The 20,983-nt window shown below is 37.0% G+C and overlaps 1 protein-coding gene across 1 annotated transcript in view; it reads left to right on the top strand.

Annotated features, from left to right (window-relative positions):
• The first annotated feature begins 5,752 nt into the window (after positions 1 to 5,752).
• The window catches only part of LOC105223710 (insulin-like growth factor-binding protein complex acid labile subunit), a 120,596-nt gene continuing 105,365 nt past the window's right edge, over positions 5,753 to 20,983 (top strand). The window contains exon 1 of the mRNA XM_049454189.1: positions 5,753 to 7,172. The gene's annotated coding sequence lies outside the window, so the exon portion shown is untranslated. The remainder of the gene's footprint in view (positions 7,173 to 20,983) is intronic.

Genomic DNA, 20,983 nt, shown 5'->3' with positions numbered 1-20,983 from the left:
CTTTCTCTTATGCCTGTTTCTAAAAAACTAAACTATAGTCATTTTATTTGAAACTACCTTCCGTGTATGGATTAATACAGAAGAAGCCTGCTGCTGTTCCTATTTTACTCTTGAATCCGTCAGTGAATGAAAACGATGTGTTTAGTTTCTCGGTCGCATAGTCAGCTTAGCCTCTGTTCATTAACAAGGTCGAGTATGAGACTAAGCTTGCAGTGACGTGTAGCCTGGATATAATGGCCTCAAAGCATGAGGTGGATCGTCAACATATTCTCATACCTCAAACCTGTGTATCAAACGAATATAGGAAATAACTTCCAGAGTCTTTGTTGTGGTAGATTCAAAATAGAAACACTACACCTGATCCAAGTGTTTTTTTAATAATGTCATCTACTCTACCACTGTGGCATAAGTTAGTATGGAGCAAATGACACTTATATAGAGCCAATAGACCATGTAAATCTTTACCGAAAGATAACCATACAAAATCCTATTGACTCACGTCCTTCTAAGTCTCAAAGATACCTTTACTTTTCAATAAGAAATCACAGCAAGTTGAAATCAAATCTCAAAATTTGACTTTGAACAATGTTTATGGAATTTGTAAGGGAACGATTAGCCAAAAATAATGTTGTAAGCATGTTGCACGGTGCTGAAGGATGAATTCAATTGGAATGTATGATTTTAACTATTAATATATTTGTGTCATCAAAGAACAGAACGTCAAACCATCTAATAGAAATGATATATCGCGTTGTATAACATTTGATAACTTCAGAGCTGGGTAGTAGAACAGTAACCTTATAGAGTTGCTATAATCTTTTGCTATTTTTTCAAAAATTAATATATTTTTAATAAATAAATAATACAAAATAAAATACAAAAATAAAACTAGAAACTGTTACAAACACATTTTTTTTCTAAAATTTAAACTAAAACTCAGTTAAACAGCAAATATCAGCTTCCTAAACATATCACAGCTACAGACCACCTTGGCGTATGAGTAACTTTTAGTTTCTCTGGCCACAGCAATGAGCAACTACTGGGGAAATAACTATAAAAGCAACAACTACAATCTTTGTAATAAAACAACTGTAAAAATTCCTAGGCGACGGACAACAGCATGTCGGCAGTCATTACATTTTAACACAACAACAACAAAAACAAAACTATAAAGCCTAAGCAACTGGTCAACAGCACATGTGTTTGTGTGTCGTTGCGTGTGCCTTTGTTGCAGTCATAAAACAAGGGATTTTGTTCATTATCGCACAGGGAAATGCGGCTGCACATACACACACATACACTTATCCACACATACATACTTACATAGTGGCAGGTTGCTGTTGGTTGCTGCTGGAGCGGCAGCTAGACAACAAGAACAAGCAACAACAACATAAAACAAAAGCGGGCACACATTTGCTGGCAACTAACGGCATTTTATAGTGTTGCATATTCACTTAGAGTACTTTCAAATGTAAGTGTGTGAGTGTGTGTTTTAGTTTATGTGTGTGAGTGTGTTGCATGCAGATAAAACATTCGCTCGGCAGTCGGTTGAAGAAACCCCAAAATCTAATTTACTCTAATCTACTGTGCGTACTTAGGTAAAATGCCACTACTTCTTCTATGAGAGAGGGGGAGAGGTCTCTGGGTAAAAGTTTGTGGGTCAAAGGACTCTTCGGATTCACTTAGCCACCGGAGTTGTACACACAAGTTGCAATCATATATTTTTCGGAGCTTTCAGGCGACGTCACATTTGATGTTCGTTCATTTTGGAGGGGTTGCCACCCTTTTATGCCGAGTATGTCGGCCTCATGCAGTTTTTCCACTTTCAGTTTGACGAGAATATTGTGGCACTGCTTTTTTGATATATAAGATGACAACAGAAAGGTGTACTTGCAACTCCAATTATCTAATGTTGTTGTTGTTGTTGTAAATATGTAAGTGTATATGTGTGTAGTAGCTCCCAGCTTGCTTGCTTTATACTGCAATCTGCAGCATTTGTCTGTACGCTTGTAAGCCATTGATTTTATAAAAGTGCAGTCAAATATACTACAGATAACAACAACAACAAAAACAACAATAGTAAAACTAATAACAACAACAATAAATGCGAAGAGTGACCAGCGACTTTGGCATTGCATCGAATCTTCACTGCTATGGATTTACTTTAGTTAATAGCATTGCTGTTGTTGTTGTTTTTGTTGCACTCACCAGTTAACATTTTCTGCCTTCCACATGCAACATCAATTCACGCTGCTGCTTTACGCTTACTTTATGTTGTTATTTTTATATATTTTGTTGTTGTTTTTCAGTTGCTGTGTTATTACTGTTGTTGTTGTTATTGTTGCTGCTGCTGCTTTCGTTGTCATCCGACACAAAAGGGAAATTGTGGAAAAGCGTAAAAGCGTAAATTTGAAATTACCGGCAAATGAAATGTATCCTCGACATTCGGCTTACCCGCCTGCGGGGAGAGAGAGCGAGAGACTGTGAGTTGTAGAAAGCAACATTTATTGAGTACAAGTGTATTGTCGGTGGATTTAAGCGCGTAGCAGCTTTGACTGGAGTCGAAATACATGCTCTCTCTCTCCTGCAGAAAGCTTTTTGAAATAGAATCAGAGCGGAACTGTATGTGGCAGTGTTGCCAAGCAATTTTATTAAATTCGAAAAAGGGATATTTTTATTTTGACAAGAAAATATAATATTATTAATAACGTAAAAAAAATAATTGTATAAATTTATTATGGTAAGACTTACTGGACCTAATCGAAGTAGGGTTCTAGACATCAACAGTCTTCATAGAGGTTATATTCTTCAGCTTCAACAAACTGAATTATATCAAAAAGGAAGGAAAGCCATATTCCTGAAATTTTTATACCTTGAGGACCTTATATTGGCTCTAAGTTTATAAGCCCCAAAATTCGTCTTTATACAGAAAAATAAAAGACTGTTAATTGAAACCTTGGAATACCTTTAATCGAAATTAGAAGAAAACAATTAAGGGAGCACTAAGTTCAGGCGAGCAGGACCCGAGATATGACTTATCACTATCATATTTCTAACAATCAGAATACCGTTTAAGAAAACATGTCTGAGACCAGATGCGTTTTTTTATACTTTTAGCGAGGACACCAACCCTACGGGAGGTTAGTAACCTTTAGGTTAACCAATTACCATTTGCTTTACCTTTAGGAAAGTCAGTGAACTACGGGAAGTTGATGACCTTTGATAAGGCCAATGACCGTTTTATTTACCTTTCCCGAGATCAACAACCTGAAGTCAGTGCTACTTTTGTTTACCTTTAACGAGACACTAAACTTTGCCATTCAAGGAGTTTTGAGGTTGTTGACTTTGCTAAAGGTGATGACGATTGCGGTAAAGTCTGTGAAATTTTTTAAAAAGGAAATAAATTTTTAATTTTCACATTCGTAATTTTACACGATCAAACGGATCAAAGCTGGGGTAATACTTTCCAGTGTTACTTTAAAATGTTGCGTAAGAATTCAATATTCATTATGACATTATGACCGTCACTGGTTAATATTTGGTACCCTATTAAGTAATATTATAGGTCATAGACTTTTTTCGACTGCAGTATTCGCCGTACTCAGTCTGAAGTAGCATATGTATATTAGCAAGAGTGATTCTGCATTGGATTTTGAGGCTAACTATGCTGCCGATGTTAACGCTAGTTCCAAGGTAGACAAAACATTGCTGTGGAAGCCAAGTCGCCAGTACGAGGACCGTTTGTTTGATGACATGAGATATTTCATCTTGCTCTCGTTCACTACCAGACCCATTTGCCGCGCTTCTTTTTTCATTTTGAAGAAGGCACAACTAAAGACGTGGTTGTTATAGCCAATTATATCGATGTCATCGGCGTACCGTTGCCACAACACTCGGGTCTACGTAACCGGAACGGACACGGATTTTTTTCGGGTTAAGGACTATCAACTTAATAAAAACAACAACATGCCATAGGCATACACAAGCAGTTTTTCACTCTTGTAGAAGAGTATATCTTCTCTATTTAGCTCTGCAGCTCGAATTATTATCTTCAGTAAAATTCAGACATACATAGCAGCCTTTTCGTTCTGTTTTGAGTGTCGATTGTCTTTTCACGAACCAGTTGTTGATTTTCCAGGCCTGAAGCCACACTGATAAGGTCCAATCAGTTTGGTGACGGTGGGCTTTAATCTTTCGAACAATACGCTCGATAGAGCCTTATATGCGATGTTCAGGAGGCTTATCCCATGGTAGTTGGCGCAGACTGTGAAAATTCCAATCGTTGGGGATGCTTTCGTCCGTCCGTATTTGTAAGCTACATTATGCCAAAAAAAAAACGTGTTCACTTAGCGTGATTAAAAGTTGAAGCATTTTGGTCAAGCTAAACGGCTTAAAATCAGGAGGAATGCCGAAATGCCATATACCATATTGGATACATTGCATTTGGGAGAAGGTATGAATTGTTTGCATGTTTTCATGTAATTTTACGAATATCCGCTCTAATTCATACCCGTTTTGTTTCTAAATCTAGGCTTGGAGATCAACCTTTTAGTCGCAGACAAAATTAAGGAAAATTTGAAAGGTCAAGATACTTATTATAAGTCAAATTATACTTTCTCAAAAATTCAATGAAGAATTGTAATGATATTGACTTAACATATACTACATATACTTACTATATGTGTGTGCTTAAAACCTTTACCCTATCCAACTGCTAATTTAGTGCTGTTAATAGAAGTCCTCGCTAGCTGTTACAAACCACATGTTAAAGGTCGTTCTCATCCGCCGCACAACTGCAACGCAAAAAGCTTCATGAAAGAGAGCATTGAAGTGAAATGAGCACGAGAGTAAATGAGAAGGAGCAAATACAAAACGAGAGCAAACAAATTGGGAGAGAGCGAGTGCGAGAGAGCAAGCGAGCTGGGATTGCTACAAATGCCGCATTAACAAAACAACAAAGGCGAAGAATGCAAGCAAAGCCGCACAACAACGAAATACGAGGCATATCCCAAGGCGCGACAGACAAAATACATAACTTGTGCAGACAATGCTGTTATTGTTGTTCTTATTGCTATTGTTGTTGGTATTATATTTGTTGTTGTTGGTATTATATGTGTTGTTGTTGGTATTATATGTGTTGTTGTTGATATTATATTTGTTTTTGTTGTTAATGCAGCATTTGCGAGTATTAGAGTGTATTTGTTGTTGCTGTTGTTTTACTATGTGGCGTTTGGTGAGCTGTTGATGTATTGTTGCTGTTGTTGTTGCTATATTTTTGCTTTTGTTGCTACTATACTCGTATTGTGCTGTTGTTACTAAATATTTGCTGTTGTTGTTGTTATTACTAAATATTTGTATGTTGTTGTTACTATATTATTTCTATTGTTGTTGTTGCCCTGTTCGCTGTTATCATCATTAGCCGAGGTCACCAACCAATATGCCTGCCCTCTTCGTTGCCGACGCCAGCTTCGCGCATAAAAACCACCTTGTCGTAGTCACTCGTTAGCTAATCCGAGCGCCACCGATACGAAGCACGCAAGGCACGAGTGTCAACTGTTTGGCGTTGCCAGCCACGCAGCGGCTCAGCTCATCGCTTTGCCCAGCGTAGACTTCGTCGATGTCGCCACCGCCGTTGTCGTCCTCGTCGTCATCATCGTTGTTGTCGTCGTCATCATCATCATCGTCGTGCGCATCGGCGGCATCGTCGGAAGTAATCCGTTTGCTGGATTTGAATTAGTTGCAATTTGTAGCTTGTTGACATCGGTCGCCGATGCGGACGGATGTGTGTCAGAGACCCTGTATTGTGCGTGGCGCTTGAATAGTTCAAACCGTGCTGTGCGTTGCAGTGCTGTCGCGTGCGTGTGTCTGTATGTAATTCGGTCAATTTCGTCGTAGTCCGTGTGACACATATACACATACAACAAACGGACTGCATATACGTGCATATGTGTGTATGTGTGAGTGACTGCAACACTAAGCTGTGCATGAATGTTGCACGACTGCGGCAACTGTTGCAACATTGGCAATATCGTCGCGCTTATCTGTCGCTGTGTGCATGTGCTCGGACACGTCCGCGCGTTTGAGGCGCACTCTGGCCGTCAATAGATTAAATGTGGCAAGTTATTTGGTGAAATCGCAGCTTTTGAGGCACATTCGTGTTTATTGGCTTTGGGCGAGCGCAAATGCGGTTAACGACAAATCGTGTTGCATTTTACCGTTGCTCATATTGTGGTTGCATTTCGAAATTCGCGCGGCGCGTTAAATAAACGAAAAGAAACAACAAACACACAGTCAAAACATAGCTGAAAGCAAACAAACAATTCGAAATATTTTTATTTTCACTTTGGAAGCGGCAACGCGCCACAGCGCGCTGTAGTGTTGTTGCGTAAAATTGCGCAGCCAACCGGCAAATAAACGGCTTTGCGGTTCGGAGCGGCAACCGGCATACCTCGCGCCGCACAGTACTCACCCTGTCACAAGCGCGCCCTGCGCAGTACATCGACAGCGCGTCAAATTGCCGCTAATGCTACATGCATTAAATCGCGCGCGCGTGCGTGTGTGTGTGAGTGCGTACGTTATTTTTGCATTGCGGTGCGCGCTTTGAACTTCCGTTTCCGTTGCCATTTCAACAGTCAAGTGCAACGGTGCTGGTGTTGAGTGCGCGCTGCTTGTTGCAAGTGTCAAATTATTCAGTGCGCCACCCTAAACACAAACCGCCACGCAACCCATTTTACCGTTGCAATTGTGCCGCGCGCACATTTGGCTGGTTTTTCGTCGTCGCCAGCGCCGCGTGTGGCTTTGTTGTTTAGTGCCGCGTCGCGCCGCGCTGCGTTGCATTGCTCGGCGTTGCGTTTTTTGCGGTCGTTCGCGCGGTCTCGACAATTTATTGTGATTATGTTGCACACACAATAATGTGGCGGCATCAGTGGTTGCATTGAAAAGTATTTACATACACAACTACATATTAATACCAGTGTGTGTGTTTGTTCGTTGTGCTGTTGTGTGAAAGTGCAAATACCGTTATTCGTAATTGCAGCGCATTTTACTCTGACGCCTGTGCCGCGCCGCGCATTTCAACTAATACAGGAAAACGGGCGAAAATCACGTGCGTCACACCGCAACGCATTGTGTTTATGAATATTTATGAAGTCGCAATTGGCGCCACAAAAAAGGTAGGACATTTTATATTTGTTGTATACTGGCATAGTGACATGAGTGCGCATTGTTTTAATCAAATGAAATGTGAAGATTTATTGTTCACAGTTTTTTGCTAACGAAGCCATATGAAACTATGACGAGAAGAAGCCTAAAAAATATTATCGAATATATATTGAATATTAATCCAAAATTTTTTTGTGTAACAAAATCGTTCGAGCACCCTGTATGAAGACAGATTTGGTTTGAAAGATTGCATATCGAGGCGTTATAGATACTTTGGTTACATCGTCTAATGTAACTCAGATGTTTTGTTCTCGAATTGCTTTCATTTCCATTCGACTCTGTTCAAATAATAATATGATAATAATTCATATTAGTAAAAAAAAAATTAATTAGGTTAGATTAGGTTAGGTTAATCTGGTAGGCCAAGAAGCAACACCTAGACCAGTTTGGTCCTTTTCGATACCAGATGGGGCTCACTTGCTAAGTCCAAGAGGAATAATCAGTCATTGCTTAGGATGCCTGCTCCGGACACGAATTTTAACAGACTCTGCGGCTTCGCTATCAATACCTGCTCCAGTGTATCATACATATCAATTAAAATTTCAAGTGTAATGTTATACAGTGTACACGACTCATTTTCTTACATACTTTTTTTTGATTTGTTTTCTAAATTACTAAAAACCTTCCAAATATAACCGAATAGGTTTAAAATATATCGTTTCTATACAAAATAACGTTAAATCAGTTTCATTTCTATAGAGACAGAGCTCGTTGAATGAGATATGGCTGGCCGAATCTTTAAGGACCTCTCTCTGTTAGTTATTCCTTCGTGGAAAACTCGTTGTTTTTTGGAAAATAATGATTTAGTCAGCGGCTCATAAAGATATGTGTGTGAACATGGCAAGATTAAAGCCTTATTATTTATTTTCGTGCGGTTAGAATATGAAATAAGGCTATATGTAGCACTGATGCCGAACTACAAAAGATCAGACTCCCAAGAAATTTATTAATCATATTTGGAATTTATCTTCCTTTTTTTGATGTGAATATAATTTTTATACAACTATTGCCATAACAACCCATCACATGTTTGTAAGCCATATGTCTAGCATATAAAGTAACCGAAAATTGCAAATAAAACTCCAAATATTTAGTTATTCATTGCGATAAAACTGAATCACCGTAAGCCTTTCCCAACATTCGTAACGATTCTGCACAGGAAATCCAGTTATAAATGCAAAATTTAAGACAAATTCCTTCTTCTTTTTATCCATTGTAAAAACCGCAACGCTTCACTGAGGTGTACCGACTTAAGCAGCTGCTGTAAACAAACTGGTTGGCAGCTTGCGTCCATATTTGGCATAGTAATTAAGGACAGTCCTATCAACTTAGCGAAATTAATTTTTTTTTATTGTATTTAGTTAATATTCAAGCAATTGCTATGTAGAATATAACGAAACAATCAGGGAATTTGAAAACACATTTTTGGGTAAGATTCCAGGCTAAGACTTTATCAGTTCTTTTGGGAATATGTGTTGATATTCTCCGTGTATGATGAATATTGATGATGATGATTTATTCTTCAACTACTTGGATTTTCTTTATGATCTGAGTTAAACTACAAACACATACATATGCATATACATAAATATTTGTAAGGGTTCACTGTGCATATCGGGGTAATATTGCTCTGGTATTCAAGTTGTAGCATTATCTATTTTTTCTGGTCTGCATTTTCTCTTTTTATTTCACACACTCCAATAAAATATAGAAAATTTATTATCACAAAACATCAAACAGTTTTCAGCATATGAACTCGGGCGAAGACAAAGACCTTTATATGAAATACTTACTTATGAAAAAATCTAGCTAACTAAAATGTTTTTGTTTTTCATCACGAAAGAACGTCAAAAGCCTATTCAGAGTAGTGTTTGGAAAGACCGGCAAGTTTAGATTCTATCGATAACATATTAACCTCGCTATATGAGGAAAAAGAAAATAACTTAGTGAATGGCAAATATTTATGAAATTGGATCTAGTCATCCATTACCATTCAAATAGATGTTTAAATAAGCGATTTCACAGATGGATACGGCTTTACCAAATTAGCACTAATTCTTGAACAGGCCGTTGCAACGTGAGCAATACGCTCTCTTCGTTTTTTTCTTACATATAAAAATCTTCATTTCTTCTTGTAATAATAATAATAATAATAATAATAATAATAATAATAATAATAATAATTTCTAATTAATTTAAAAACGAGCTTTATATCGAATCAAGCATACTAAGGAGAGAATAATTTAAGCACCATTGACTCAGAAATAAGTACGTTGAAGCAGATGCAGTGTATATGTATAGGCAATAAAACTCTGTTATTGCAGCGTCTTCCCCGTTCAATAAGTATTTAGCTCTGCGAAGCTTCTGCCAAAGCTAACTTAGCACTATTGGCTCACAAAAAAATCATTTACGACAAGCATAAGTTTTTTTAAGGGGTTATATGGTTTTGCCAGTTTCAAATAGTAATTTTTTAATTGTCTTGTTAAATTCTAAAATATCTCTAGAATATCATTCTAAATTTTCAATTTGACCCGAGTAATAGTTTCAGAGATATAGCCTTGAGATCTCGTGCGCTCGAAGCTCGCTATGCTAAGTGTACCGTCTTTAAACGCGTATTTCTCGAAACTGTGTTTTTGAAGTCGGTTGGCAAGATTTATCGAGAACTACTCAACCGATCTTTACGCATTTATTTAAGATACAGTTCTTAGACACTTGAACGAAGAACTTTTTTCGACTACAAATATTTGAAAAAGAAATGTCCCTTTTCTTTTCATGGAAATTTGAGTTTTTTTTTTGTAAAAATGACTGCCAAAAATCAATTTTCAGTTTTTTTTCTTCGCCCAAGTTTTGAAGTCACGTTTTTTCACTATAGATGGTCCTCTAAGGAGTTACAATCGTAACTTTCCGACGAGTTACCTGAAATCGCGTCTTAGTTTAAAATATTTTTTTCCAAAATTTAACAATTTCTTTGTTAAGAGTGTATGTATGTTTGTAACAGTATAAAATATTAAATTTTTTTATGACAAAATAATAGTTGAAAAAGGCTGTTTTATACCCGAGGAAACCCAAGTAACCCCAGAACAAAACGTAAAATGATCATAGCAAGTCAGTTAACTTGCGCTGGCTTCGTTTTGTTTGCGTTGGCTCACTCAAAACTTGAGAGCTTAGTTTTCGAAAATATTACTTTGTTGTTAGTTCAGTAAAACTATAGTTTTGAGTCAACGTCTACCTTATCATTTTGAGAACTATGTTGCTGTAATTTTTATTGCCTTTATTGTCGATTGTAGATTGATGGTAATCGTTTGGCTGGAATTTTGTTAAGTAGATTGTTCGCATGTTCTATTTTCGTGTTGTTTCTTTGTCTATATAGATCATCTCATGTGGAAATTTTAAAAGGACAAAGATTGCTGGAATACTTTATAGCAACCGCAGCTGCATGCAATGAACTACTTTTATTTTTAGGATCTTCAACGACAAGTTGTCTACTCTTCCAATTCTAAACTATGTTTAGTTGTTCTAATAATTCCTGAGGGAGTTAATGGAGTTTCCAGAAAATTCATACTCTTCTATTTCCGCACTAAATTTTAACCACAGTCTTATAATCTCTTCCCTTCTACTAAACTCTAATCCCCTTATAACTTTTTAGCGGAGTTTAAAACATATGACTTAATGAGAAATCTGCGAATTTTCGAGCTCAAATAATATCGTGGAAATTCGTAAAATGCTTTATACATTCTGTGAAGACTATGTATGCTCTGTCTCTCACAACTCAGTTGGCATCTCTTGAATATTTGCAAAATTTTGCCCAAACTCAGCCACATTGCAGAAATCATGAATATAATCAATAAAGCAATATTAAATAATCTTTACATAATATTTCCTTAACAATTTCTACATAAATTAATATTTCAATTCAGTTTTCAACAATCTGACCACCTAAAGTGCCTTTAAGTCCGGAGAATTAATCATCCATTGCTTGAATGGAGGCAAGCGGCCTTGAGTCAAACGAGTGTACGACAATCGTCAGCTGCAAATTTATGTTTGTAGCTCACCGTTTCCACCACATCTCAGCAACTTACTCAACAACATACTTTTACCTAACAATCAACACCTACTTTTGGCCACTTATATAATAATACCGATTTATTTATGCACAGATTCCTGTACAAACACAGCTCGCCTCCAAAGAAATGGACACTTGTGTGTGTATTGGTTGGCTATTGTTGTTGGTGTTGGTGTGAGTTCATGCAATTAGGTGATGATTTATGATGTTGCCACGGTGTACCACCAAATCGAGCGAATGTCACAAATTTTCATAATTTATGTGTGTATTTGCATACTAGGCTACTAAAGCATTCGAATTTATACGCACATATACATACACAAATGTACTGTGCTAATTGTATATGTGTTTATAATTATATATGTATTTGTGTGTGTGTGCATGGACATAGTGTATGAGCCCAAACATGAGTTGCATATTTATTCGTTGAACTCACGGCTTCATGCAGTCAACACAAGTGTCTAGTAAATATATATATAGTTTGTATATGTACGCGTGCGTTTATATGTTTCACGGGTATGCGTGTATGCGTGATTGATTTGAATTGGCCAGCAAATTTCACCGCAAAATGATTATGTTAAAATGGCCAACACATTTTTGTGACCAATTATGCGTGGTTAGTTTGTATATATATGTGTGTGAGTGTGTGTGCGGTTATATATATGTAGTGGATGCGGAGTAGGGTTCGTGGTGTGCATAAAACACATCTAGAATGGATTTGTACACGTGTATTTGTATATTTATCCATAATAACTGGTTTGTAACTGGTTGCTATTCAAATTGATTCATTCAGATGACGCTGAAAATGAAGTAAATGAGATTTTGAAATATGACGGACGCAGGAAGTGATAAGAGTAAACGATTTTTGTAAAAGGAAAATATAATCATTAATCAGAAAATTGTATATCCGCAGATGGCGCTGTTGTCAAACTAGTTGGTATATACCGTTTGTGGTCCGATTTCGTTCAAATTCGAAACCGTCTTTGAAAGAATAATATTTTATTTCGAAATTTATGATTCTCAGTTAATTTTTTTCGAAAATCTAATTTTCATTTGTGTCTTCCGTTCACAATGACTCTCAAATAAACATATGCTCAGCTTTATCTGTTTACTATGTGAGTGTTGAAAATGTACATCGCGCAAAGGTCATTTAAATATTGAATGCTTAATAGTCAAGAGATGACCTGATAAACAACTAGAAGTTATAATACCCTTCACAGATGCACTTCTTATGACATAAAAAGGAATAAAAATATGTTGAGGAATGGTGCCGAGTTAACAAATCGGGGTCGATTCCGGTTACTTAGACTCGACTGTCTTGGAACGGTGATTGGTTTTGATTCGGATTAATTTTGATTGCTCGGTGAGTATAACAGCTATGTGTATAATATAGTGTTCCGACAATTTCTTCGGAGACTATTCCGTTACTGTGGACATCCGTAGACATCGCTTAAGCTTTTATAGCCGTTCAGAGCCCTTCTCAGGGTATAAATGTATACAAACTTTGCAAGACTTTACGTCAGAAAATATTTCATACACATTTTTAGGAGATGCTGTGGATGTTGCTCAGATAGAAATCCAGACCCGTTCCAATAAAAAAAAAAATACTTTTAGCTCTTCTTTTATTTTAGAGGTAAATAATTAAGTACGGCGTGAAGTCCTTGGTGCGGTGAGTTTTTTCACGGATGTTTCCAAGCTCAGAGAAGGATAGGAGAAGAAGTTCTCTGTCGAGAGCTCTTCATCGAGTCTAATTTCAGGCTACCACACAACTGTAGTATCTTTAATGCTGAGGTGGCTGTCATCAAAGTTGTAATATAAGTACTGTTCCGAGCTGCAGCTTCTTTCACAGAAGTATGCCTTTACACCTATAGCCGAACGACTATACTGGCTTTAAGACCGCTGACTCTACGTTCAAAAGTAGTCAAGTAGTGTGAATGATCTCGGTAGCAATAGCTTCTAGCTTTTTCTATATTAGATTTGTATAGAAGCCTACATTGGTCACTGTGGAATCTCTGGAAACTGCAAAATCTATGAGCTTGCTAAGAAATCTACTCTTATCTCAATTTCATTCGATTTGAGCGAGTTGGCTTTCAGATCTCTCTTGCGCTCTATCACTGGATCGATGGAGCTACAGTGAGCTCAGCAAGCACTGATTAACAAACAGAACTTGTGTGACTGTGAAATTCTTCTGACTCAGAGTGAACTGTAAGATGTTCTCGGAAGTCAATCTCGCTGTAAGTTCAGACGCTTTGACTGGACTAAATGTTTTGTCGGCTTCTCTTTGTCAAAGCGGTATGGAGAAAGTTAAGGTGGAATCAATTTTTGGCTTTGGCTGAGATTAGAATATTTTGATAGACATATTTTCGGCGAATCTGCCAATACAGTCTTAAGCCTTAACAATTTTATGGTAAACTCAAAACGCTTGGTCGATCTGCGAGAATATAGTCATCCCCTTTTATGAGTTTACGGGTAATGAAAGATGAACCATCTGCCCAAGTGCGATCCATCGATTGGGATCAACTTTACGAATGAATTCAACATAAATAGTCGAAGTATCAAAAAGTGGAAAGGAAAAATTGTTTGGCTTTTCTATATATACATATAAATGAAGAGTTAGAGAGCATTCTTTAGCGGAACGATCTTCAATGTTATTACATAGTTTCTCTGGTAAGTAGAGAGAGGAGTGAAGTAAGAGTGTTCTCTAATATCGTGAAGCCCAAAATCTGCTTGGAAACCAATCTAAGGGTCTATGTAAAACTTTTAGCAACACCCTACTTGCATCCAAACCTTTTCACGAGATTTCCGCATCTATGCAAACCCATCAATATGCATATCTGCACCATCGACGTCACACCCAAACACCTTTGAGTCATTCAATAGCGTTGCAAAGCTTTTATTAACAATAAGTTGCCAAAACACAACAGCCGATTTAGTTTGGTCGCTTGAATTCGCCTTTTGCCATTCCACAGTGTTGCCACTGATTTCCATTTCGATTATGGAGTGGTGGGTGCGCGACCACATACACACGAACTCGCCTATTTGAGTGCAACTGAGCCGTCAGACGTGAGCGACTGTGTGTGGTAAGCGGCGCTCATTTGAATCTATAAAAGCACCGACGAAGCACTTGACATCAACGGCCATGCAAATGTCCGGCTGCCGCTGCACAATGGCCCACCCATGCAACAACAACAACATAAATGCAGTGCATGCAAACAATGCAACGCACACACACACACACTCGCACTCACATACAACGATTGTTTGCCGAGCTTACAACACGTACAAAATTGATGGGAATTCTCGGTCGACATGCCACACACACACACACATACATGTGCACCACCCAGACTCGTTGCATTGTCAAAGCGGGCCGCCTGGTCAATGGCTTCGCTCGGCTTGGCAGGCATTTCGGCGCGGATCGGGCAGCATTCAATAAATGAGCTCTTGAAACCGCACAATGACCGGATTTCAGACGTCGAATTCGATCAGCAGCAACAAAGGCGGACGAGTTAAAATCATGCAACAGCAACGACAACGACAACAGCAATTGCAATGACAGTAACAACAACAAAAGTTATGCATGCGGAATGTTTAGCATGTGCTGTGTGTGGATTTGCGAGTGTATTGGTGAGCAGCGGGCGGTAAGCTGCACAATCTGTTCTACAGTGTGTCGAAAAAGTTGTATCCACTTAATGCTTTCGTTGCTGATTTTGGCGAGGCGGGGCTGTCATGTAAAATTTAAGTATTATTCACTTTTACTTGACGGAGTTTTTGGCTTAAATTTATATTTCCAAATCTTATTTTTTTTTTACTACTCCCTGAAAAGGTCTGTAATATTTGGCTAATCATCGTCTTTTTGACAAGGTATATACTTCTAAGATTCGTTTATATTTCGTGTACTTTGGCCTCTAAGCAAGCTGTGGGAGTTAGCATTTTGCCAGTGTGAGCAGTTACTTAATTATAAAACTGATTGTCGTCATTGTTCGGTTCTCAGCGATAATGTTTTTCTGCATTTTATCAATAACTGATCCCAACAATTTTTTTCTTTGACAGTAAAAAGTTCGCCGCGTCAGCTAGTACTTCGTGGTTTCTACTTGTATTATAAATTTCGTTTATATAGAAGCTTGGCTTCAATGTGGGTCTATAGTTCGCTTCTTTATTGACCAGCTTGCTGTCGTTGGGTTAAGAAGTAGTCAAGGCTCAACGAAAACTTTTAGAAAAGAAGCAGAAGTGCTTTAGTCATAATTTAAAACCTATAATTTAAGTATGTAGGGTGGAATAGGTCGAAATATACTGAAAAAATTAATCACAGATAATGTTATATAGCCACATTTATATCTGATTCAGTGGTACATATACCATCGATGTGTAAAATATACTACAATATTGAGGATACTGAAGCTGGCTTTGTTGCATTAATATCAAAAACAATATAACTGAGATAATTTGTTTTATATTTTGGGTTCACTGAAAATGTCAAAGAGAGCACGCTTCGTTTTACTCTTAAAGTTTATTCAGACCATTTGGTAATAGAACAAATATGTCCCAGCTGAAAATCAAACCTCAAAGACCTATCTCACCCATTCTTTATAAAAGCTGAGCTCTTTACCGCTCCAAAATGACCACTCTCTTTGGCTGCTGGAATATTTAAATGCTTAGAAATTGAAGATCAAAACAGTCTACACTCCTTCAAATTGCATAGTTGGGAAAACACAAACGAATTTTTTACGGAAGTGGAACATAAAATGGAGGAGGTGGATTGTTTGCGTATACGGGAAGTGTTCTACCGATTATTCTGAACAACTTTGCTTAAGGGATAATGGGTCTAACACCGATTTCGAGCCATCGATTGCTATTCAAAGTTTTTTAGTGATAAAAAAATATATATGGGATATATTAAAATACTGATTTTCTTGATCATTATGGTATTTAGTAAAATAGTGTTTGCGTGTTACCAGTCAAAAATTACAGCCATAAACTCTATAGATAGTTCTTCATAGTGGGTTTTATCCCAAACTCATTGGGGTCCTTATATAGAAACCACTTTCGGCCAGCATAAAGAGTGTTAATCTTAAATAAGTAATCACCAGTCCTTTATATGTAGAGTAAATATCAACTGCATTATCATACGAACAGAAGCGCAGATATTTTCAGCTCAACCCTTCAACAATTCCCTTATGTCATTGCAATAAAACGACTCAAACCATCAAGAATTTCCAACCGATGGTGACTCTAGCCTGGTAGACTTATATGACATATTTATATCAATCTAGACTACACTTAGTAATATTTCAGGTATCATCAATTTAATAAGTCCAATATTGCAAATACATACCTATAATATTACCACGGCAGGCAAACCGAAAAATATTCCTGCCACTATTTTGAGCGTTTAGCATTAAGACAAGATATGACTATTTAGATCCGTTCCCACGACAGTTGGGTAAACGTAACCGGAACGGAGTAGGAGTTTTTATCCGGTCAAGGACGGTCAACTTGGCAGCATTTTGAATTTATATATCCTTCTGAGGTTTGTCCACTGATAGTATGATTAAACGACGAAGCCAAAACATTTATTCGAACTTATAACATGAAAAGTCTGAGATTCGGAAATATCCAAGAGTTTTGCAGAGAATACTTAAAAGTAACTGTTAACCGATGATATTATGTTAAAATTCTGTACGAAAACTCCCTAACTTTTTCGTCTAATTCTGGATCGCAAAAGTCCTTTTCGAAACGTCTGGTTAGCAACCTTCTGGCCGTTACTCGTAAGTTATGGCTAGCTCATTCAAGACTCATTCTTTCAGTAAAGTTAAGGCGAAATTAACTGATAGATGGTTGCTAAACTGACACTGAGGAGATGGCTCTTAGCCTCATTTCTTTGGAGTGATGAGTTGTCTACTTTCTATATAATCTGATCATCTCTGCAACTTCTCTGTTTTCACACCCAGTGATGTTTTTGAAGAATTAAAGGTGCTAACGTTATTCCATATATCTTTTGCGACTTCTCCTCGACGTTTTTTCTGCAAAATATTCAGAACTTTTGATACGAGTCTAGCAGTGACACTCGTTATACCAAAAGCTTTAACCAAATTTTTAATCAAAACTTTGTTAAATCGATTCATAACAGCTGCTGAGATCTTCTGCTACCTCTCTGTTGCTAATACAATGATTTTCAAGCACTGTTACTTTAATTTTTTTCGATGTTATCGTCATCAATTTCAATCAATGTACGACTCGCTTGAGGCAGAGTTTTCAATGACTTCACGAACTTCACTAAATGTTTTGTGGTACTCAAAGGTTTGTGTTCGTGATAAAGTAGACGCCATAAAACGCTTCTGTAACATTTTCAAGGTTTTTAGAAAAAACTCCTTGGTAAAAATCGCTACACGAAACTTTTGAGTCATAAAAAAAGGCTGCGAAAGACACACTCATCGACTTATAGAGCACAACCTTTTTCTTTCTCTTTACTGGCGTAGAGCTCAAATTTCACACAAACATAAAATAATTGTAATCATTTATGAAAACAATCTTTTAACGATTCAGTTCACGTGCGCTGTGTTCATAGACCAGTCCGGTTCAATTTTGATCAGCTGGCGTATACCTTCAGATACCCAAATCGAAGTTAAAGGTCGTCTAAGCATCTACAAAGCATTATAGTAATATTTTAAACTTTCCAGAAGCTAACACATGACACTGTTGGCACCACAGACGCACATACACACACACACAAGCGCATGCACAGACAAACGCTACAAGTTGAGCTGGTGCACTTCATTGACAGCAAGCAAATTTAATTCCGAGCATGAAAAATGAGCAAACCGATGTTTCTGCCTGGCGGCGTAAATAGCAAAAACCAACAACAACAACAGCACCAAGTACAGTACTAACACAAACTGCAATTGCAAGTACCAGCAAACGCTATCGTCTCTCTATGCGGGGCAGGAAATATGTGCACCGCCAGTGGTGTCCCGGCCGTCTGCAAGCGAGCTAACGGAGAAAAGCAATCGGCTGAAGGATTGACTGCTGGTTAAATGCTGTTGGCACTTTTGACTATGCCAACAACAACAACAAAAGCAAGCACAACAACCACAGCAGCAATAAACACCGTAATAACAAATGAGCTGGGGAGGCTGACGATTGGCAGCTGGCAGGCGCTAAGGTCGACAATGCGAGTGTTAACAACAACAACAACAACAAAAATAATAAGACAACAACAGCTGGCTAATGCCTGTCTGTGTGCTGTTGTAGGCGCTGGTTGAAAGCGTATTATTAATTTACTGCTCCTAGTGGTTGTTGTTGTTGTGCTTCGAGTTGCAAGCATTACGTTGCATGCCACAAGCATACCGATGTCACTAAATTTGAATACAGTTATACATATGTATATATGCTCATATACTAACTTATATACTATATGTACATATGTGTGTATATAATTTTTTGCAAATTTGTATATGTGTATGTGTGTTGTTGTTTGTTGGCTTGCTGTGCTTTCACCACGCTTCGTGTTGTTGTTGTTGTTGTAAGCGACGAATTACCGCTGACAGCAGGTGGTTTTTAGCTGTCTCTTCCGCTTGTCAACAAAATGCACAAAATAAATAATTTTACATAAAATAACGGTACAAAAAACAACAACAACAACCATATATTGACTCGCTGCAAAGTGTTGTTGTCGGTCTTTGGTAATATTTAAGGCAAACGTTCGCTTGTAATGCGAATTATGCAGCGGTTGACCCGTGCAGCCTCCACTTGCCCCCTCCTTCCAACAACAATAACAACAAAATCGAATTAAATAAATTAATGCAAAAGCGAAATATTTTAAAGCCAACAGTCCATTTATATAACCGTACACAGGCAATGCGGCAGCATATGCACACACGTAAAAACACACACAACTCATTTACCGTTATGCGCTAGCCGAACATGTCCGCGCTCGCTAACCGGATGCTTTGGGACGATTTAATTAAAGTCAATACGATATACTCATTATTTTTAAATATGTTCGCACAAATGTGCAACACTGCCGTGGCTGTTGTTGTTGTTGGTCGTGTTATTGTTGTTGTAATTATCGACATTGTTGCTGTTACGTATTGGCCGTGCAACCGATAATCGATGCGGTCATAAATTACATGTAATTATAAATAGCTGCGCGTCAAAATACTCTGAAACAGTAAACGAGTGCACACACACACGCAGACACACGCACACAGGCACACTTGTATGCATAAATGTGATTGCACACAACACATACAAAGCATGTATTTTACTGCACATTGTATTTCTTCTATATTTATATACAAATGTATGGGTGTGCGTGTGGCCACATTTCTCACATATCAATGGCAATAATTAATGCTTAGCGCCTACATGTATGCTACGTCTGCCGCATTGTTGTGCTTATCTACCGCATTTATGTGGGTGGGTGTATGTGCGTTCACTCATTTGCGTGTATGTGGGTGTAATTTTATAATTTTACTGGTTCCCTTGCGGATTGTTAACAATTTGCATAATGTTTGGCGAAAACCCAAAAAAGAATGTTCGCTGAAATTTTAAATAAATTGTTGAGCGAATTATTTCGAAAATGCGAACAAGTATTGAATTTCACTTTTTTAACTGAATAGACTACATTTTATAATAAAAAAATTTGTAAGCGTTTGGGGGACATATTTTTATATATACATATTTATTGTTAAAGAAATAATTTCTTTTGTTAAAAAAAATTAAAAGACTTTTTTGCTAAATTAAATATTTTTCAACGGCAAAAATTAAAACTTTTAACATTTTTTTATTTCCGCTGCCTAAAATTTTATTCATTTTTTTAGTAAAATTCCGTATAGTTGTTAATCAATCAATTGCGAAGAAATTGCGTTACTCAACGAGATTCCCTGACGAACGCAGTATACAGAGTGCTATCGAAATGAAAACATAATCAATTTAACCATTTCGGTGTTCGTTAAAGCGATGAAGTACAAAAAGAATTTGAAGGGTTGCCACCTATTTATAGATTTTAAATAAAAATATATGTTTATGAATTTGTATCTTTGTAAATAATATTTAAAGAATATTATAAATTGCAGAAATAAAACATTAAAAGTTTCTGCCAGCTGAAATTAAAATTTAAGCAACGTTGCCATAATTTTTTTTTTAATTTTTTTTAAATTAAAATTTTTTAAAGGTGTGTAAATTGAATTTTTGGTGTTCAATGAAGCGATGGAGAATAAAAAAAAATGAGAGCGTTGCCACCTATTTATAATACAAACAAATTTTATATTTGTACCTTTTAAAAAAGTGTAAACCACTTAATGTCCACAGCGCATACAGATTTGTTCGAGCGATGTTGCCAATTATTTAAACAGTCTAGTAATATAGTACATATGTATGTATGTATGTATTAAACGAATAAAATTTACTTTTGCAAACAAAAGAGCTATTTTTCAAAGTGTTGTCTCTATTGTTTGAAAATTAAATTTAAAGAATTTTATAAATTACAGCAATAAAACTTCAAAAAACTTGCTGCGCGCTGTAATAAAAATTTAAGCAACGTTGCCACATTTTTAAAAATTTAATGAAATAAAATTTATACAATGCGTGGAAATCCACCAATAATTCAAAAGTTTCTGCAAGTTTTTGAAATAGTTTTTTGAATGTTCCCAATAAATTTTTCAAAATTCTGTTAACTCAGTTGTTCAATAAATAAAA

The sequence above is a fragment of the Bactrocera dorsalis genome, chromosome 4 (genome assembly GCF_023373825.1).
Source record: "Bactrocera dorsalis isolate Fly_Bdor chromosome 4, ASM2337382v1, whole genome shotgun sequence".
Classification (NCBI taxonomy): Eukaryota; Metazoa; Arthropoda; class Insecta; order Diptera; family Tephritidae; genus Bactrocera; species Bactrocera dorsalis.
This window is presented reverse-complemented; position numbering and strand designations above follow the sequence as displayed.